We start from the raw sequence: 6,011 nt of genomic DNA, 5'->3' as shown, positions 1-6,011 counted from the left end.
GGCTCCATGTCATCTACAAGACCCTGCTAGGTAAAGTCCCCCTTATCTCAGCTCGCTGGTCACCATAGCATCTCCCACCTGTAGCACACGCTCCAGCAGGTATATCTCTCTAGTCACCCCCAAAACCAATTCTTTCTTTGGCCCCCTCTCCTTCCAGTTCTCTGCTGCCAATGACTGGAATGAACTACAAAAATCTCTGAAACTGGAAACACTTATCTCCCTCACTAGCTTTATGCACCAACTGTCAGAGCAGCTCACAGATTACTGCACCTGTACATAGCCCACCTATAATTTAGCCCAAACAACTACCTCTTTCCCAACTGTATTTAATTTTTATTTATTTATTTATTTTGCTCCTTTGCACCCCATTATTTTTATTTCTACTTTGCACATTCTTCCATTGCAAAACTACCATTCCAGTGTTTTACTTGCTATATTGTATTTACTTTGCCACCATGGCCTTTTTTGCCTTTACCTCCCTTCTCACCTCATTTGCTCACATTGTATATAGACTTGTTTATACTGTATTATTGACTGTATGTTTGTTTTACTCCATGTGTAACTCTGTGTCGTTGTATCTGTCGAACTGCTTTGCTTTATCTTGGCCAGGTCGCAATTGTAAATGAGAACTTGTTCTCAACTTGCCTACCTGGTTAAATAAAGGTAAAATAAATAAATAAATAAAATGTAACCTTATTTAGTCCTACCTCCTATGGTGGGTTTTAAATTAAATGGTATTCACTTTTTTTTAGGTACAATTACTGTTACGTTATTGATGCCAAATTGCAAACCTTAGTTGCACCTTCTGTATTCAAGAACCAATGGGTGTGCCTGTCTTGTCACCTCTTAACTAGGTAAACTGTTTCAACCTGGAACACTATTATTTTGCTTTGGTCTGTTTCAGTCATTGAGTGTATGAAGGGTTTTGTCCCTGCCCATCTCTAACACCTGACTTAAATAACCAACATAATTAATCATGGCGATAGGCTATGATTTGTAATCATGTATGAGATGGGCTGGAACAAAAGCTTCAGATCTTCTCCATGTGTAGGCTATTGTACTGGCCTGTGTAGTGCAGTCTTTCATATGTGTAGTTGTAGTTTTCCATTTGTGTCAACTTTAAACTCAATCTAAGCCACAGACTAACTTCCTCCATTTTGTAGTTGATCTTTATAGACACAGACCCGAAGACATTCAAGCAACAAGCATCCCAAGTCTCTAATAGTCCCGGTACTGGTTGATATGCCGGCCTAAGTGACCACACACTCAAATGGACCTAGAGCTGTTGGTTGGGGTAAGATTCTTCCATCATTCACACACAGTAGACATAGTGTAAACCACCATGTTATCAACAAAATGCTGTCCTTAATTCTTCATTTGTATTATGTAAGGCTCAATTTGTTAAAATGCTGTGATCACTCATCTTTAATGTTGTGATTCAGACACACGATGAGCATGATTTGAATGCTGCAACTGAGACTGAATGACGTTGAGGGACACGCACTGAGACCGTGTGACTGGACATGGGCGGGGTATTTGTGACCACAACCTACAAGGGGTGAAAAAGCACAGCAGCAACCACTTTTTTTATGTTTATTCCATCCCTCTAGCTACCCCTTATTCCACACTATGCCTTTTATGTTCCCTCAACTTCGGACACTTTGGAATGCTCCATCTTCTCTCAATAAACCCACCCTACCTTCACCCATTTTCCCTATACTGGTTCCTTCAGTAACACATTTAAGTGTTGTGGTGTACTGGTTTGCAAGATTATTATTCACCTGTGTAATGCTGTCCTGCTTATTCTGTGGTTCAGACTGAATGTAGTGGTAAATGTGCTTCTCACAATTGACAGCAGCAACATGGAACTGTTAAATTGAGAAGATGAGTGTTGACATTACTTTAGGCATGGCTTCCATGTTTTTGAGTATGTTAGATGATTTTCTCATTTGATCTAGTACTTTTTAAAATTAAACCAACCTTAAGCATCCAGTTGTTTTGTCATTTGTAACTCACCCACCAAAAATCATAATATGCTGTTTTACATTGTGTTATTTGTGGTGGTCTAATACCTAAAAATGAAAAGCAGAAGAATCTGTCGGCTCTCGCATAGTAATAATAGATTTTATGGTGCTTTTCGATGTCACAGGTTTGTGACATTGATTAATAATTTAATCTTTACCTCAAATCAGATGTTTATACAATATGTTATGTATACATTGCTTGCTATTTAGATTTATTAAACAATGCAATTGTTGGAGTTCAGAAGTTTGACTTGATGGCTGGGTGACTAGGTGCATTCTTGTCAAATAAATTATGCTTATTTATTCATGAATATCTGCAATGAGTTAATCTGGCTTTGAATCTGCAACAGAACATGTCAACAAATTAGTTCTGAATTAATACAGCAGTGCATGACTCCATGACTTGACATAGATTTCATGTCATTCATTTAGTATATAGTTGGCAGAAATTATAAATATATTAAATATAGAGGATCTGGTAAAATAAAGTTATGTTGCTAATATCATCTAGGTAGCTAACGTTAGCTTGCTAGCTTCTATGCAAAAACTAACCTAGTATTCGTGGCAAATTGTAAATATCTGGCTGCTACTAGGACAGTATTTTGTACAAGACACAACCAATTGCATAAAAGCTAAGAAATATTAGCTTAAAATATTGAACAGTAAATTAAAATGTCCTATATCTTTAGTTTTGGATCAAGGTAACGTTAGCTATTAGCTAGATAGCTGACAGCAAAGGTGTCGGCTAGAGATGATGCAGGAGTTTGCAGTCTTGTGTGATGTGTACTTTGCTGCTAATTACCTTTTTTATAATCTGAGAGTAAGTAGAGCCATATATATTGATAAAAGTCACCTTGTCCGAGAGAGAAGTGGTTCTAAAATGAGTGTTAACCCCGATTGGAACCATTTTTGTGTTTGACCGCTAGGTTTTATGGGTATTATTTTATTTGTCACATGAGCTGAATATAACTGGTGTAGACTTTACTGTGAAATGCTTGCTTACAGGCCCTTCCCAAAGATGCAGAGTTTAATAATACAAATAAAATAGTAACACAAGGAATAAAAATAACCAAGAATGGAGCTATATACAGGGAGTACCAGGTGGCATCCTATGATGGTGCCATGTTGAAAGTCACTGAGTTCTTCAGTAAAGCCAATGTTCGCTATGGAGATAGCATGGCTGCGTGTTTGATTTTATACTCCTGTCAGCAACGGGGGTCGCTGCAATGGCGGAATCCACTAACTGGAAGGGGTGTCCACATACGTTTGTGTGTATATATAGGGTATGTACATGAAGTGACTAGGCATCAGGATAGATAATGTGAGTAAAATAAACAACCGAGTAGCAGCACATGATGCGTGTAAAAGTGTGTCAATGTAGTGTGAGCATGTACTAGTGTGTGTGTGTGTGTGTGTGTGTGTGTGTGTGTGTATACATAGTGAGTGTGCGAAGGATCAGTGCAAGAGAGTCAGTGCAGCTAGTTTGGGTACCAATCTGGCTACTTAGCAATTTTATGGCTTGGGGGTAGAAGCTGTCTCGGAGCCTGTTGGTCCGAGAGACGATGCTACGGTACCATTTGCCGGACAGTAGCAGAATGAATCAAATCAAATCAAATGTATTTATATAGCCCTTCGTACATCAGCTGATATCTCAAAGTGCTGTACAGAAACCCAGCCTAAAACCCCAAACAGCAAGCAATGCAGGTGTAGAAGCACGGTGGCTAGGAAAAACTCCCTAGAAAGGCCAAAACCTAGGAAGAAACCTAGAGAGGAACCAGGCTATGTGGGGTGGCCAGTCCTCTTCTGGCTGTGCCGGGTGGAGATTATAACAGAACATGGCCAAGATGTTCAAATGTTCATAAATGACCAGCATGGTCGAATAATAATAAGGCAGAACAGTTGAAACTGGAGCAGCAGCACAGTCAGGTGGAAGTTGAAACTGGAGCAGCAGCATGGCCAGGTGGGCTGGGGACAGCAAGGAGTCATCATGTCAGGTAGTCCTGGGGCATGGTCCTAGGGCTCAGGTCAGTTGAAACTGGAACAGCAGCATGGCCAGGTGGACTGGGGACAGATGGAGTCATCATGTTAGGTAGTCCTGGGGCATGGTCCTAGGGCTCAGGTCCTCCGAGAGAGAGAAAGAAAGAGAGAAGGAGAGAATTAGAGAACGCACACTTAGATTCACACAGGACACCGAATAGGACAGGAGAGGTACTCCAGATATAACAAACTGACCCCAGCCCCCGACACATAAACTACTGCAGCATAAATACTGGAGGCTGAGACAGGAGGGGTCAGGAGACACTGTGGCCCCATCCGAGGACACCCCGGACAGGGCCAAACAGGAAGGATATAACCCCACCCACTTTGCCAAAGCACAGCCCCCACACCACTAGAGGGATATCTTCAACCACCAACTTACCATCCTGAGACAAGGCTGAGTATAGCCCACAAAGATCTCCGCCACGGCACAACCCAAGGGGGGCGCCAACCCAGACAGGATGACCACAACAGTGAATCAACCCACTCAGGTGACGCACCCCCTCCAGGGACGGCATGAGAGAGCCCCAGTAAGCCAGTGACTCAGCCCCTGTAATAGGGTTAGAGGCAGAGAATCCCAGTGGAAAGAGGGGAACCGGCCAGGCAGAGACAGCAAGGGCGGTTCGTTGCTCCAGAGCCTTTCCGTTCACCTTCCCACTCCTGGGCCAGACTACACTCAATCATATGACCCACTGAAGAGATGAGTCTTCAGTAAAGACTTAAAGGTTGAGACCGAGTTTGCGTCTCTGACATGGGTAGGCAGACCGTTCCATAAAAATGGAGCTCTATAGGAGAAAGCCCTGCCTCCAGCTGTTTGCTTAGAAATTCTAGGGACAATTTGGAGGCCTGCGTCTTGTGACCGTAGCGTACGTGTAGGTATGTAAGGCAGGACCAAATCAGAGAGATAGGTAGGAGCAAGCCCATGTAATGCTTTGTAGGTTAGCAGTAAAACCTTGAAATCAGCCCTTGCTTTGACAGGAAGCCAGTGTAGAGAGGCTAGCACTGGAGTAATATGATCAAATTTTTGGTTCTAGTCAGGATTCTAGCAGCCGTATTTAGCACTAACTGAAGTTTATTTAGTGCTTTATCCAGGTAGCCGGAAAATAGAGCATTGCAGTAGTCTAACCTAGAAGTGACAAAAGCATGGATTAATTTTTCTGCATCATTTTTGGACAGAAAGTTTCTGATTTTTGCAATGTTACATAGATGGAAAAAAGCTGTCCTCGAAATGGTCTTGATATGTTCTTCAAAAGAGAGATCAGGGTCCAGAGTAACGCCGAGGTCCTTCACAGTTTTATTTGAGACGTCTGTACAACCATTAAGATTAATTGTCAGATTCAACAGAAGATCTCTTTGTTTCTTGGGACCTAGAACAAGCATCTCTGTTTTGTCCGAGTTTAATAGTAGAAAGTTTGCAGCCATCCACTTCCTTATGTCTGAAACACATGCTTCTAGCGAGGGCAATTTTGGGGCTTCACCATGTTTCATTGAAATGTACAGCTGTGCGTCATCCGCATAGCAGTGAAAGTTCACATTATGTTTTCGAATAACATCCCCAAGAGGTAAAATATAGTGAAAACAATAGTGGTCCCAAAACGGAACCTTGAGGAACACCGAAATTTACAGTTGATTTGTCAGAGGACAAACCATTCACAGAGACAAACTGATATCTTTCCGACAGATAAGATCTAAACCAGGCCCGAACATGTCCGTGTAGACCAATTTGGGTTTCCAATCTCTCCAAAAGAATGTGGTGATCGATGGTATCAAAAGCAGCACTAAGGTCTAGGAGCACGAGGACAGATGCAGAGCCTCGGTCCGATGCCATTAAAATGTCATTTACCACCTTCACAAGTGCCGTCTCAGTGCTATGATGGGGTCTAAAACCAGACTGAAGCATTTCGTATACATTGTTTGTCTTCAGGAAGGCAGTGAGTTGCTGAGCAACAG

This window comes from Oncorhynchus tshawytscha, linkage group LG21, assembly GCF_018296145.1.
Source record: "Oncorhynchus tshawytscha isolate Ot180627B linkage group LG21, Otsh_v2.0, whole genome shotgun sequence".
In the NCBI taxonomy this organism is placed as follows: Eukaryota; Metazoa; Chordata; class Actinopteri; order Salmoniformes; family Salmonidae; genus Oncorhynchus; species Oncorhynchus tshawytscha.
Note: the sequence above shows the minus strand (reverse complement) of the source record.